The following is a 15,150-nucleotide window of genomic DNA, read 5'->3' as shown; positions in this document are numbered from 1 at the left end:
GATATTACCAATTAATTTTGTAACTGAAGTAGACATCCCATCTATATGGATGAGAAGCAATTCAATAGCATAGTTCAAGGAGCAACTCACAACTGCGCTACTGTAAAGATTTATTTATTCTCTTGGTTTATGTAACTTTCTCCCTATGATGATTGAAGTGACTGAAAAATATGATATAGTTTACAGCACGTTTTTCTTTCAATTTGGCTTTGTTGAAAAATTTGCGTATTAGACAGGAATCAGTAAGTTTTAGTGCTTACTGTCGATTGCTAAATTCATGTACGACAATTTAAATTGACTACATCTTTCAACATGGAAATAAAATACCAAGTGTTTAATATAAAAACTTAAGAATTATGGAACAATAGTCACGAATAAAGACGTAATATCACCGATGAGTTGACATTCTTTAATCCGTTACATATTATATGTTATTTCATATGTGCTACAGTTTTGAAATTACTCTATGGATTAACACTATTGGCTTTTTAAAACCGAATCAGCTGTAGCCAATTTGTTGTTGAACAGAACATGGTTGAAAGATCTATTCGTGCGCAGCTGGTAAAATTTGATTTTCTCATGTAGCACACGATCTATCAAGGTATAGATAACATAATATGGCATAGGGATTTGGTGCAGTACATAACTTGACATGCAATTAATGCCTAGATTAGTTTACCATAGTTGCGCTATAAATTTGGTTTATTTAAAAAGTTACCGTATTCGATTAAAATCTGTGATTACCAGCTCACTTTGTAGGTAGATAAATTCAACTGCAGTATTACTGTACTTCACTGGCCACATCTTCAAAATGTATTTGGAATGTTTGCTTATACCTCAGAGTAGCTTATACTTATCATTTTAGTTACTCATATCACTAATGTTAGATCCATGCATTATCCCGTAGTATTATAATACAGGGTGTGTAAGCTTCTTTGCAAGTTTTTTTACGATTTTTTTAGAGACGGCTCCGTCAATTTCCCCAAACATTTATGTGTTTTTTTTCTATCTAGCTGTTTTCTTTTGTAGCGGCGCATCCTTAGGTTTAAATTAATCATAACTATTGTAAATCTAATTAGGTAATACTGTGAAACAAATTAAAAATATAAAGTTTACCGATTTACAAGAAAAAAATCTTCCGAAATAAGACCAATAGTACTGTCAGCCTAACACAAATTCTTTTAAAATACACCAAGTTAAAATAATTCAACAAAAAACGTCCCAAAGAACGGGAAGAGAGCAACGGAAAAGATTTCCGGCACCGGATGTCGGAAGCTTACGACGTTTAAGAGGGTAAGTAAAATTAAAAGGCGATCGGCTTGTTGGAGATATGAAAAGTTTGACAAAGCCGCCGTGGGGGGGGGGGGGGGGGGGTTCTTGTGCATTAAAAACTTCCATTTCCGAAACGTGATATTAGAGCATATTCAATCTGCTATAACATTTCCTCTGTCGGAAGTGAAACGCCTCGTCAATGAAAATAAGGCAATTTTGAAATTACAGTACTGTTAATTAGATTGTCGTAGGCTGTTTTAGAATAAAAAATAGTTTATTTTCACCCAAAACAATACCGTGTCGTTCTAACAACTGTACTTAGTAAATTATTTTTCAAAGTCTGAATGGAAGTAACATAACTTAATTTTGGAAAACATAGTTTTTATTTATTTTATAGTCTGAAAACACTGGCTCAATTTTGATTGCCTATCGAAAAGTGGCCTATAAAAGTTTGTTACAAGAAATATTGAGAGTGAAATTCAAATCAGCAGACATATCTAATAACGGTTGTTATCTCAACCATTTATTCTACAATTATTTTCATATCAGGGATTTTAATCGTTGCCAATTGCTTACTATGTATAGGCAAACATGTTTCTTGAAAACCTGTTTTCTCAGCTCGTAAACATGACACAACAAATCTACGCAACTGTTAGAAATATATTTTCCTGTAGATGTGAAGAATCCTTTTATATATTAAAATGGATTAAAAATAAGCACAAAAATGAATTTAAAAAATAAAAATAACATAGGTCTTATGGGCTTCCATGGTGGCTAAATAAAAACTAAATACAAACAGAAAATCAAAACAAATTGAAGAAATCCTCAAATTAACTACTCAAGAGCGTTTTTCAATTATTTTTTTAATACATAAACATGATTCCATAGAACGATTGTTATACATTGTTCACCTTTGTATTGTTACCAAGATCAATTATTGTTAGAAATTATCCAATATACTGTAATTGAATGTTGTACAGCTTTAACACTTTGTACTTTTATACACAGAGACATACAAAATACGACAGTATTAACTTGGAAAACAAAGGTGAATACAGACAAAAATAATAATGTTAACGCAACAAAAAACTATGCAATCATTAAAATGTCGGTATGAATAGACTAATGACTATATGTACAAATATTTTAAACGGGCGTCTAAAAAACAAAATTATAAAATAAAGACGCGTCATCAAATGCGACTCAGCGCCACAACAGCCGCGTTGCAACGTCGGACATGGTACGGTCGGACGAAATGAAAAGTTGATGTTAGGCAAACGAGATGGGCGGTCCATTTCCGAGCAATCTGTCCATTTCCTAAAACCATTAGCCTTGGACCATTAATATACTGTGTTGCGGGTCGCGAACCCAATGTTGAGCAACTGACGTACCAACACCTTTCATCCCATGTGTGATTGTGTTAGTAGTGTTTGCTCGAAATCGAGCACAATTATCGCAATGTGTTATACGTCATGATGTATTGTTTACCATTTTGAATACGAATGTAAAACCCCTATCTAAACCATCAACTCGTTTAATGTGGGTTACTGCAAACAACTATGTGAATACAATACTTTCCTATGTATCTGCACTATATATGCCTGATACAAGACGGTAAATGTAAAATATGTTTCCAGACTTCTAACCAAGTAGTCTCCAATTAGGCTGATGATGACTGGTCGGAATCGTAGCCATGGTAACATAGTAAATACAGTATTCACAGGAATCTGTTTACCTTTTTATTCCTGACTATTACTTGACCTACAGCATAGTATATTCTTTATATAAAGGTACAAAATAATATTTCGATCTATTGAAATAAAGAAAGCTTCCTCATTCAGTCTTGTAGTAAATGGTTATGTAGTGTAAGGTGAGAAAAATTTAAATGTTTTGAAATATCATTCTATTGACTGTCTCCTATCATTGTTTTATTACAATAAATTTATTTTATACACATCAAAATAAATTAAAATATGTTTTTTTACTGTTTAATACTTTTTCACAAAAATACTTGACAATCGAAGGTTACGGTACATAGGATACGATCACACGTGGATGTGTACGTAACGTTCGTTACGTAAATACCCCCGTCGTAGCTACGTACGTTCGTAATTAATTAGTTTGGATATTCAAAATCTATAACTCTGATTATGAAAGGGTTACGCTAAAGTTGATAGCACATTGCAAAAATGGAGCATGGTTTTGAGCAAAGTACCTATTTTTAAACACCATATTTCTTGGGAGGAAGTTGCTATAACCGCGATAGATTTCAAGCAAAGTGCCTCGATATTGTGCAAGACTACCAAAAGTGACTTGAGAGGAAGGTGCTAGAACAGTGCTCGATTTCGAGCAAAGTACCTCCATACCACACAGGGGCTTACCAACCTCACTTAAAAATCTTAGTTTGACTCCTCATTGAATCCTCAAATAACATAAACTTACGTCAGTTCCCCTAATATCCGTTAATTAGTCCATCACAACTCGCTCCAAGTTGTACTCGCCCCTAACTCCTACGCTAATTGTCACACGGGTCTAAATATAACAACAGAGCGCGGCGCAAAGACGTGTATTTGTGTCCTCGCCACAGCTGACGATGTACTCTACACTGGCAGACAGCGCGACGCCACGGGCAAATACAAAGGGACCAACAGTACAACCTTGCGGTAGCCCATAACACCCTCCATTGACTTTGGTTACTAGATTGACTATGTTATACATTCACATCCTATGGTGTTAGGTTATAGAGTGAAACAGGACAAAACTTTAGACTATATTAACTACAATTGTATATGTACAATTGACTATATGTAGAACAATTGATGTAATCAAAGCCACATCAAAATCTGGTTTATGAAGTCTCGTTGGAAAAATGTATACAATAATAATATGTATTTAATATGTACACTTGAAATATACATTTACACTTTTACTGTTGACTTACAAGACGGTAAAAACATTATGAAAGATAGTATGTAGCCTAGTGTAAAAATATATATTTAAAACTTTAATAAACGTATTTTGATTTAATATCTGCAAATCAAAGCAAAACAACACGTAGCCTACAATTCTGATGAAAAGTTAAAAAAAAACGTACGAAAACAAGTTTAGTTAAAGTATTTAACACATTAAAAAGAAGCATAACTTGAACATAATATTAATAAAATAAAATAAATAAAACTTAAACATAAAGAGTAATCAACCCAAAATAAATAGGCCTAGCTGTACACCTGTACTCGAGAAGTTACAAAAAATTCGTAATCCAGCATCAGGATAGTTGTGGGGGGGGAGGGGTATTGTAAAACTGTAAAATTAAGCACCCTTTCATTTCAATTCGTTTAGTGATAAACAATTACGATTGTGTATGATGAACCCTAAAGCCAATTCACAGAGCGTTGCTTTAGAGGAGTGCAAAGTACCGTCCGATGTTAAGTCCACTTATGCCATTGTAAAGTCTGACGCTTATTACGATGTTTGCTCCATGTAACGTATGAGTGGCCTCTTGTCGACTAAATGTTTGTCTCTTATTTCAGGAGAAACATGTCCAGTGTTGGATTTACTGTTTATAACACCAGAGGTCAAACAGTAGAGTATGTAGATGGATTGGTATATTTCTAACAAGAAGCAAAGTAACACCCCACCACAGCTAACCTGCAGACTACTTATACGAATTTTAATTTGTCTGATTGAAGTCCCTATGTAAAAACACAGATAATGGTTCCTTGTCTATGGTAAAAAGCATTAGCCGAGGTTTGCTGCTACAGGTAAGAGAACAATTGTTTTTTGTAAAATGTGAATAGTATAGAGAGAAATTAACAAATTTGGCAATTTTTTCCAAAATACATTCATTTTTTTCACTCCATATGCGGATGATAGTCCCCTGGTAATATAACCAAACAGTAAAGCATGAATCATAAAATTATCACCAACATAAAAAAAAATGTCGTCAAAACTAGCGATTAGTTTTACCAAAACTAGACATGAGTCTACTTTTTAGTCTATGGTAGGCCCTACAATCAATCCATAGGTATGGTCCTCCTAGGACAAATCTAACCAAGCAGTTTTTGAGTGTACGTAAGCTGTACCCTGGTTGTTGTACACGTGCAGTGTACGATGTACATGTGTGTGTGTGGCATCGTGTACGCTGGTCACGTTTTCTGTGCCGCGCCGTTGTCTGGGCGCTGAGCCACCCGTCGTCGTCTGCTACTGAAAATTACATTGCGTTGCTAGGCGGACGATCTCTTCGTGATATTCACACAAACTTAACTGTCTGAATCTGAATCATAAACTGTATAAACTCGTTCTACAGTTATTTCACCACCGCTAAGTTTTTAAATTGTTTAAGGAGGCAGGATAGGCTCTTAGCCCAGATGTATTTTGCCATCGGCTTATCGATGTGTATGTGACCATGGTCCGGACTCTTTCCTAAAACGCAAAAATACCAAGGGCGTAGAAACAGACACCAACAAACTAGTAGGGCCGAGACTATTCAAATACACTATAAATGTAATATTGGAGTTCATAATTTATCAACCAGCGACAGTTTAAAATATTAGTTTCCGTCATACTGTCCGGAAAACAGCAATGTTTAGTTCTCTAAATCGTCTGCGAAATCGTTTTCGGGTAACTTCAAATTATATAAGTAGGGAACAGAAAAAAGGTTAAGGTTTCAGCTAGCTAAGCTCAAATCTTGTTTGAAAACGCTGGCATGTTCCTAAACAACAGAAATGTAAACATTGATGACAACTTTGCATAACCTCAAATTATGTGGACTAATTTTGTAACTAGAAGGTAATTTCCACAGTATGACAAAAATAGTTGTTTATCACATCACTAAACGGAGCGAAAGTGTCTTTTTGGTAAATCGTTTCCAAGCTCGGCTGCGTCTCGTAAAACACTGCGAACCAAAAAACTACTTTCGCTCCGTGTGCGGAAAACTACTATTTCGGCCTGCGGGAACCACATGTTCAATCACACCTCCCCATGTCAATCGAGCAATCCGTCCAAGTCTGATCGGAAACTAAGTGTTTTAGTCAAACAAACTGACAGTGACGACAGTCTATAAAACAAACTTCTCAACAGTCGAGAGTTACAACACCCGGACACACGGTCATTGACGTCACCAGTTTTTGTAGTCACGTCTCGTTGTGCGACACTAGTGTACGTCACATCCACATACTCTAGTCTGACTAAACCAAAAGTTACGCTGTCCTACACGATACAGAGTATATATCTGTACCGTCTGTAATAGTATCTGTGTAATTTTAGTCTTTGGCTGAAGTAGCACCTGAGTAAAAGTAACATGCCTCCTATCAGGAAATCCTCATTTATGGCTGTAGAGAAGAATTCATTCTCGGTGGGTCTACAGAAATATCAACTGGTGAGCCTTCTGGAGACCACTTCAGGCTGAAGAGCACATTATAATAGTCCTAAAACAACCTCAGTGAAACGTCACGACACTGCTGACCTCCACAATCGGGACCACCCTATAGTAGAGACCACGAAAGTATGCAGTTGGTGGCAGCAAGACTGGACTAGCGCGACGTTGCAACATCACCCGTTCACTAATTCTCGACATTAATTAAAATATACTAAACAATATTTTCAAATCAGCTGGTATTCTTAGATTTGTCAACACCACACTGTTCTCATTGGCTCCTTCGAAGTCACGTGGTAAATATACTCCTCCCTCAACTGCAGACTCTCGTGGACCGTACTGCAGTAAATCCTAAGAGCATTAATGCAATAAAATACAATGCGATTTACTTAGCTATAAATGTATAATTATCTGGTCCAGTAAATGAGCGTGAAAATTATAAATGGTGCTCCCAGCATTTGAATTTCACTAGATTGAGTAGCTAAGTTATATTGATTTTAATTGACCATGGATCACTGAATAATCAATTTAATCTTTAGATAATAGTGAAATTTATACAGTTGTACTATAGGAACGTATAGTGTGAAGTTCTCAGTTGCAAATAATACAACTTTTATTTTTGGATCATTTTTTTTCACTTCACAGGAAATATTACAGAAACACCCACAGGTTTTCGTAACGAATTATTACGCTACACTACATTATTTAGACGAACTTCCCACGCAAGGATTTAGTCCAGAAAACAGCTGTTTGCCACCAGCTTATTCAAATGGGGTTTCATTGCGTACTACTGTACTGTAATGAGTTTTACCGGACACCAATCAGCTGATTACACTGTATTTAGATGGCAATGAGTGGTTATAAACAAAAACATAACCTAGAGGTTATGACTAATGATTTTTAGTCCTTTAGTTGGTGGAAATATACAGTACAAGGATTTGTACAGATTTATTAGTATGGCGTAAACTATCGTACGTAACTCGTCCAAAATGTGTGTACCGGACTCGTACGGTAACGACCACACTCGTCCGGTAAACCCTTATTTTCAGGACTAGTAACGTAATATACTATTCCACGGATTTATCCTACCATTAACCTAAAATAAAGTTTGCATCATTCAACAACTCTGTATTTTTCTCGTGTTTACAGAGACACCCCTTCACCAAGCAGGGGTTTTGCAGGTTATGTCTGTATCAGTTACGACCTGCTATTGAGGATCGCAGCAACATGGACCAACAATGGAGGCAATTGGTCGGTAAACACGATCCATTGAGCTGATCCGCGGCCGTGCATCATACGACGTCCGTCGCAGAATCTGCTGTATCGACCAAACTTGGATAAGTGCAAACTCATTGTGGGGTGAGAGACGTTTTTGGCCCTAGCACATCCCAGAACGCTCGGCGTTTAACCTATCGATTGACAAATTACTTAAGGCTAGACATAAAGGGTCTCGGCATTAAGCATGTAGCTAATTCATTGGTGCTTGGCTGGATTTGAACAACGGAACCCCGAGACCGAAGACCCACGCTCTACCCAAAGACCACTAGTTTGATTCCGAAACATGGACATCGGGAGTAAAAACTCATTGTGGGGTGAGAAACGTTTTTGGCCGTAGCCCATCCCAGAACGCTATGCTTTTAACATATCGATTGACAAATTAATTAAGGCTAGAAGCCATAGAGGGTCAGTTTCGGCATTAGCATGTGGCTAAATTCATTGGTGCTTGGCTGGATTCGAACCCCAGTACCTGGCGACCGAATGCCCACTCTACAACAACACCAATTCGATTCTGAGCTCATATATTGACCAAAAGTGGATATCGGAAATGCAAACTCATCATGGGGCTAATACAATGGACAACTTTGTTGCACTAACTTGGGTACAATGACTTTGGAAACATCGTCCTACCTCCTACTCATACTACTAGAAAATCGAAAGCCTGTTTTGTATGTACTTCAAGTTAGGTTACATAATTAGCTGCACTATACACAAAATTAATGTTAGATGTTTTTTAATTTGTGGAGACATTAAAAGTGTAATTCTCGCGTGATTATGATGACTGCGTGTTTTCTTATTTCAGCGTAAATTTTACAGTATCCCCTTCCCTACTTAATTACAATACCTCAGGGAAAGCAATACATTTAGGTAGTAAAAAAAAAAAACAAATAGTGAACAATCAGAGAAATACATCCAATATGCCTGTTGTGTGTAGTTTAACAAGTTAACGTTAAATGGAAACAAGACCAGAATTTGTACAACTCCTTTTAAACATCAAAACTCAAATACTTCAATTAATATATTGACGATAAAGGGTTAGCCAGATTGAGCACGCAGTTATTATTAGATATAGTCTGAAAGTCATTACATTTCGCAGGCATAAAATACAAGAATAACTCACGCATGTACTAATTCTGTCAAATAATACAACGTTTAATATTGCTCATCAGCTAAATCAGCTAATGAGCAAAATTAATCGATGGACTATTTGACGGAGGTATGTAAAAAACTTATTATTGTCTTAAAATGTACACACGAATTTCTGAAGAACTAAATAAGAAAGCGAAACGAAAAGAATTTAAGAACAGAACAGATGTGTTTTAATATGTTGGATACGATGGGATGAAAGGATAAAGAAAACTTGCTTGATCCCTTGGGTGTATGAGTATCGACTGCAAAAACTTTCTACCATCTTGATATCGGCGCTATTCCACCACAACTTTTCTCACACAGAAGTTTAAACACGTGAAAAGAACCAACTCGTACTCTTAGAATTGTTTATGGCTGTAACAGTTGCTTAATAATACTTTTAATTTTTATTTCGTTTTCGTTTTTTCTTATTTACATTAATGATCTTCCAAAAGCTATTAATAAGGAACTAATTCTTTTAGCCGATGAAACTTTTTTTTGGGAGAGGTGGGAAAATGCATTTATGCACACAGGTTGTTAGCCTGTAGTGTGGGGCTCCAACGGGCTTAAGGCCCAGAGACTACCCACTAAAAACCTCCTCTAAAAAGCCGATGACACTACTGTTTTGATCAAAAATAATAATACAACTGAAATGTTTTCTTCTCTGCAAGGTATGGTAAAGGACATGGAGCAGTGGTTTTTAGAAAATGGATTAAAACTTAATGTTGAAAAACAAATATTATCAAAGTTTCTACTAGATACAAAAATGTGGAAACTGTTCTTTTAATTCAGTCGAAGCTCATATATTCTTAGGGGTTAACGTAGATGACGCAGTTAAATGGGATTCACATTTGAATTATTTACGTAACAAAATTAGGTCGATATCATCTTTTTTCATACATTTAAGGGACTGAGTTTCTATTGAGAAACTTAAAGTCGTTTATCATGCTTATGTGGAGTCTGTATTAAGATATGGCATAATTTTATGGGGTCAAGCTACTGGTATAAAATCTATATTCAGAATACAAAAACGTATTATTCGCATTATCACCAACTCTCATCCATACAGTTCTTGTAAAAAACATTTTCAAAATTTAAAAATTCAGACATTAACTGGGTTGTATATTCTAGACTTATACAAGTTAAAATGAATACATTCAGTTAAAAATGAGCTACCAGAAACAATACATTTTAATCACAGGTATGAAACCCGAAATGAAAATATATTTAGACTCCCCAGACACCGTTTGACCCTATATGAAAAATCTCCATTTTATACTGGGCTGAGATTGTACAATGTGCTTCCGCCATGCTATAAGTCATTAAGCAAAACCAAATTTAAAGAGACAATAGATAATTTACTTATTGACAAGGCGTTTTACTCGATTAAAGATTTTACAGAACGTCAATTTAAGACATCTTCAACTCATCTTCTAACACTATCATACTCTTAAGAGCACACACTAACTTCAACTATCAACCGTTAGTATATTATGTGATAAAAGTTTTGCGGGGATTATAAACTTTATAATGTATGGGAAAAAGTTATTCCTGAAATGTCCAAAAGACTTACGAACGTAGTTTGAAAAACTGTATCAAGTATGGTGGATCGAATACGTCTTAAACTTAGTAAACCATACCCTTTCTTAAAACACGAATACATAAATAAATAAATCAATCTTTCCGATCACAGATACAAGTAAAAATCAACAATCACTTCTGTTTTGTTTTTCCAGGCTATGATCTCGATGAGAGACTTCCGTTAATACACGACCAGTCAACTGCAGTCAATTAATTAATTGCTAGCTACTGACCATCAATAATTCCACGGTTTACAATTTAATTACATAGATCAACACTCGCAGCTTAGCGGATGGATACAATTACTTGGGACGAAAACTGAACAACGATTGGACACAGTTGGACTACGACTGTACAAATACTCTCCATTTACCTAGTTGGATTTGTACTAAAATAATCCCTCAAAGTTGTCACATTTATTTCCTATTCAAATAACATTAATTTGATTGACTATGTTTGCAGCTTCAAGGAAAATAATAATGTGTTTTTTTAAATTAAAACGTTGATAGTCAATTACGAAATAAACAAATCCGCCAAATTCGATCAAAATATATCCATCAAAAAGCAAAATACAACAGTTTAATTATTGTCCATAAGAATAACATGGGAAATTTTTTTTTTAATTTCTCCGCAACCTTTAGCCATACAACAACGCTTCAATAAACTAAATAATTGTTTTTGTTTTGTAAGCTCTTAGAAAGATATTGCTAATTTTTATGTTTTGAAAGTAAAAATAGAAATCCCAATTTTCACCCCGTTTGAAAGTAAAAATAGAAATCCCAATTTTCACCCCGTAAACCTCCTAAATTTTGTTCACATAGTCCGATCAGGCTGGTTTGCGAACTCGTTCAAGTGTAGACACTTTGGTACCAAATTGCATCAAAATCGAATAATGTTTACTAGAGTTTTCGTGCCAACGGTCACATACATAATGTGTATGAATTTGAACATGAACGGATACTGTTTTTGGCCTATGTGGACATCAAAACGAAAAAGTAAATTGGTTCCTGGATTTCTTGGTAGTGTTAGGACCTAATCTATGAACATTAAGCACTTGCAAGTTGAAATTGAACTTTCATAGTTCATAGTTCCGAATAAAGAGCTACATCTGGTCCATGTGATGACCACTTCAGCTAATAGACTCTGCATGCAACCACTCGTCGATGGAAGGTAATACTGTGTCCGGAAGTGGAGAGTAGTTTACAGAACATCTGTGAGTTTATCCGGGGACGTTGCAGTCCGTTGTTTGTAAACTAAGCTTGTATTTGGCGCGACTAGCAGACACGCCCATGTACCTGTGTGCTTCTACCGTTATTGACGGCGGGGACAAAAGGAGGCCCGTTTGAGTGGTGGGACAGGCTATACACGTGAGAATTCAGAAATGCTAGAATAATAGTAGAGATCACTCAGGATGCACAACGAGAACCAAAGCGACAGCGAGAACTGGAGGAGGGTGCAGGTTGCAGCAACCGGGACGATGGATATCCAGACACTGCCCCGAAAGGCAAAACTTAGAAAAAACTACAACGAAACTATTTTCGTAGCAATGTTGGAGTTTAGATTTTAGGGACTAAGTTTTGCACGCATATTATTTCGAAGCAGCACCTTTTGGAACAATGATTTCGGAGCATTGCCTTTCGCACCAGATCCTGGCTGTGCACAATTATTTCGGAACAGTGCTTCGGTGGTACATTATTTTAATAGCAGTCTCTGTCGGAGTAATGTCTTTCGAAAGTAGTAGCCTACTTATCGGAGTTATGCCATTCGAAGCAGTTCCAGACCTGTCAAATCCGTTCGAGACATTTCCAGACCAATTACATTCGTTCGAAGCATTTCTATACTTATTAAATTCGTTCGAAGCAGTTCAAGACCTGTCAAATCCGTTCGAGGCATTTCCAGACCAATCAAATTCGTTCGAAGCATTTCCAGACCAATTAAATTCGTTCGAAGCATTTCCAAACCGGCCAAATTCATTCAAAGCATTTCTAGACCAATCAAATTCGTTCGCATCAGTACCAGACCTTTCAAACATGTCCGTAGCAGTGCCTTAGATGCGCATTCTATTCGGAGTTATGCTTTTCTGAGCTATACCCACCACCGAAAGCAGGATAAAGGTACTAATATGAAAATGAGTAAACGTTGCATTGCCTCAGCCACGGGAGCGGAGCATGACACAAGCCACCGCGGCCGATGTACTTTCTACAGGCGAATGTCACAATGGCGTAACCGATTATAATGGATCTCACCTCATACCTTGTTTGGGCGGTAATCATATCAAATGAATAAGAAGAGTCTAAGTTACTTTACCTACAGAGAATGTTCTTCTTGGAACTCACAAACCAAGAAAATCAAGGGAAATACCAAATTTATTGTTTCAGTTCAACATAGTAACCAAAGCTTATACGGCCTCTAACACTACAAACTTTATCTTTAGGGATCGACCGCTTTACAGACAGAATCTTATATTATACATAATGATATTATACATTTCAGTTTATAAACTTGGGCCAGATGAACAAGGCAACCCCACACTACGCAATTATATTCGTTACATAGGCATGAAATGTCTGCGAATTTTACCCATTTGACTTGAATTCTATATCCAAATTCACATCACTGGATTTTAAATCGTCGTTTAAAGCTGACTTATAATTAAAAGTCAGTCTTCAATCATGGCTTACGATCAACGACTGATACTATATAGCGGATAAACAGAGTTTAATAATCCAATAAGTATGTTGTGTATATTCATCATGGTTTAGCGTTTTTTTCGTACCTACAGGTAAGGGTGTAAGGTGTAAGGGTGTTTATCTTCCAGCGTATTAAACTAACAACTGAAAAAGTATATTTTCTAGCGCCAAATTTTGCCTACCTGACACAATTAACTTTCTATGTTGGAATAGGTTGGGTTTTGTTGCATTAAGTTAATATAGTTTACATACAGTTTATTTCCACTAACAGACTAGGAACACAAAGTGAACACAACAGGTAGCGGAAAATTCCTCAACAGTCGCGGAAAACAATGGCATGTCGGCGCAATTAATGATGAATAAAACAGTTTCTCAGAACGGAAAATAACGGACAAGTAATGCCAATTAAAAGACGATGACTTCATCTTTCATTCATGTAGGTGTGATGTAATAATTTAGTCACTTAACAAAAATGGTAGCATAAAAATTAACGACCGTGAAAACTGGACATTTTTGCAAGCTCTTTTTAAGGGTTGCAAGCCTAATAAACAGTTAGCCTCTCGGACTTTTAAGGTACGAGAAAGAAAGACGGGTATGTTCCCCAATATCCACACACAATAGTAGGGGTTTGGAATGTTTCCATTTAAAAGCGTGTATGAAGATAGTGTGCACAACCTTTCTTAACCTTAGACTACTGGCTAAGACAAAAAGAATTGTGTTCATGACCCCATTTATATTTCATTATCAACATAACTAAGGCTTTATTAATAATTAAACTTTTCACACCAAAAAACATTTTGTAATATTTTTTGTCCTATCACTACATGGAAATGATCCCATTGCCATACCCGTTAACAGTACGCAAAGTAGCTATTCCCGCTCTAGAGCGGGAATGGATTATTCTCGCTCGCCAGCTGATTTCCCAGTTGTCATTTCTAGACCATCACAGCCACGGATACGGAACGTTAGTTAACAAAAACAAAAAAAACCTAAATGACATTATTCATATACATACACCTAAAAAGTTAATCTGTGTGTTTAAATGCAAAGATAGCTATTCTACACTGACGGTATCGAAATAATTCTTTAACGTAAAACATTCAATAATTAAAACCCTCCTTTAACAAAACTCCTATACGCTTCGAGAACGTTGCGAGCAAAGTATTGCCCAAAAGGCCAATACTGAAAAGAAACTAATCATTATCCGTCAACAGGACACAACAACACACAAAACAAAGACAAAACGTGTTCGAAATGTCCAACAGCGTTTGTATGTTGTGGTTTTCCAGCCTACAATAGAAGCTGTCAGAGTTGGATGTGCTGCCATTATACATTATGCAACAGAGTGGGGAGCGTTGGTAATTAATTACTGGTAATGAAACGGTAAAGACAACTACAGACACTCCATCACACGCTAGCCACTGTCAAAACGTTGTGTTTTAACATAGGGAACAAATTAATTTGTAACTATTTATCCATACAGGGTTTGACATAACTGTGTCACTCCTATGTCAGATACTATAATGATGGTTGAGTTGTCCACATAAAAATACTACCTAAAGGCAGGTTCAGGTTGGAGAGCCTAAATTGTCCTAGAGTTCACATATCTTATGTTCACCGAAAAGCAATGTAAGCTATGTTGTTTATTCAATTTGGGAACGAATGTTAATAATAAATTATAGTTGCTTTGCTTCACCAGGGCCAGAGACGAGCCAAAAGTACGAAGTACTTTACAACTAATGAAAAAAATATATTATAACCGTTGAGATTATAGTAGACCACAGGCGTTTTTTATATAACCAGTATTACCATGGGTAAATTTACTTA

At 36.2% G+C, this 15,150-nt stretch overlaps 1 protein-coding gene across 3 annotated transcripts in view; it reads right to left on the bottom strand.

Moving 5' to 3' along the window:
* Positions 1 to 15,150, bottom strand: part of LOC128997336 (protein MTSS 2) — a 137,518-nt gene that overhangs the window by 44,550 nt on the left and 77,818 nt on the right. The gene's annotated exons all lie outside the window — the stretch shown is intronic.

The sequence above is a fragment of the Macrosteles quadrilineatus genome, unplaced genomic scaffold, assembly GCF_028750875.1.
Source record: "Macrosteles quadrilineatus isolate MER2022 unplaced genomic scaffold, UCM_ALF_1.0 Scaffold_6__1_contigs__length_79288215, whole genome shotgun sequence".
NCBI lineage: Eukaryota > Metazoa > Arthropoda > Insecta > Hemiptera > Cicadellidae > Macrosteles > Macrosteles quadrilineatus.
This window is presented reverse-complemented; position numbering and strand designations above follow the sequence as displayed.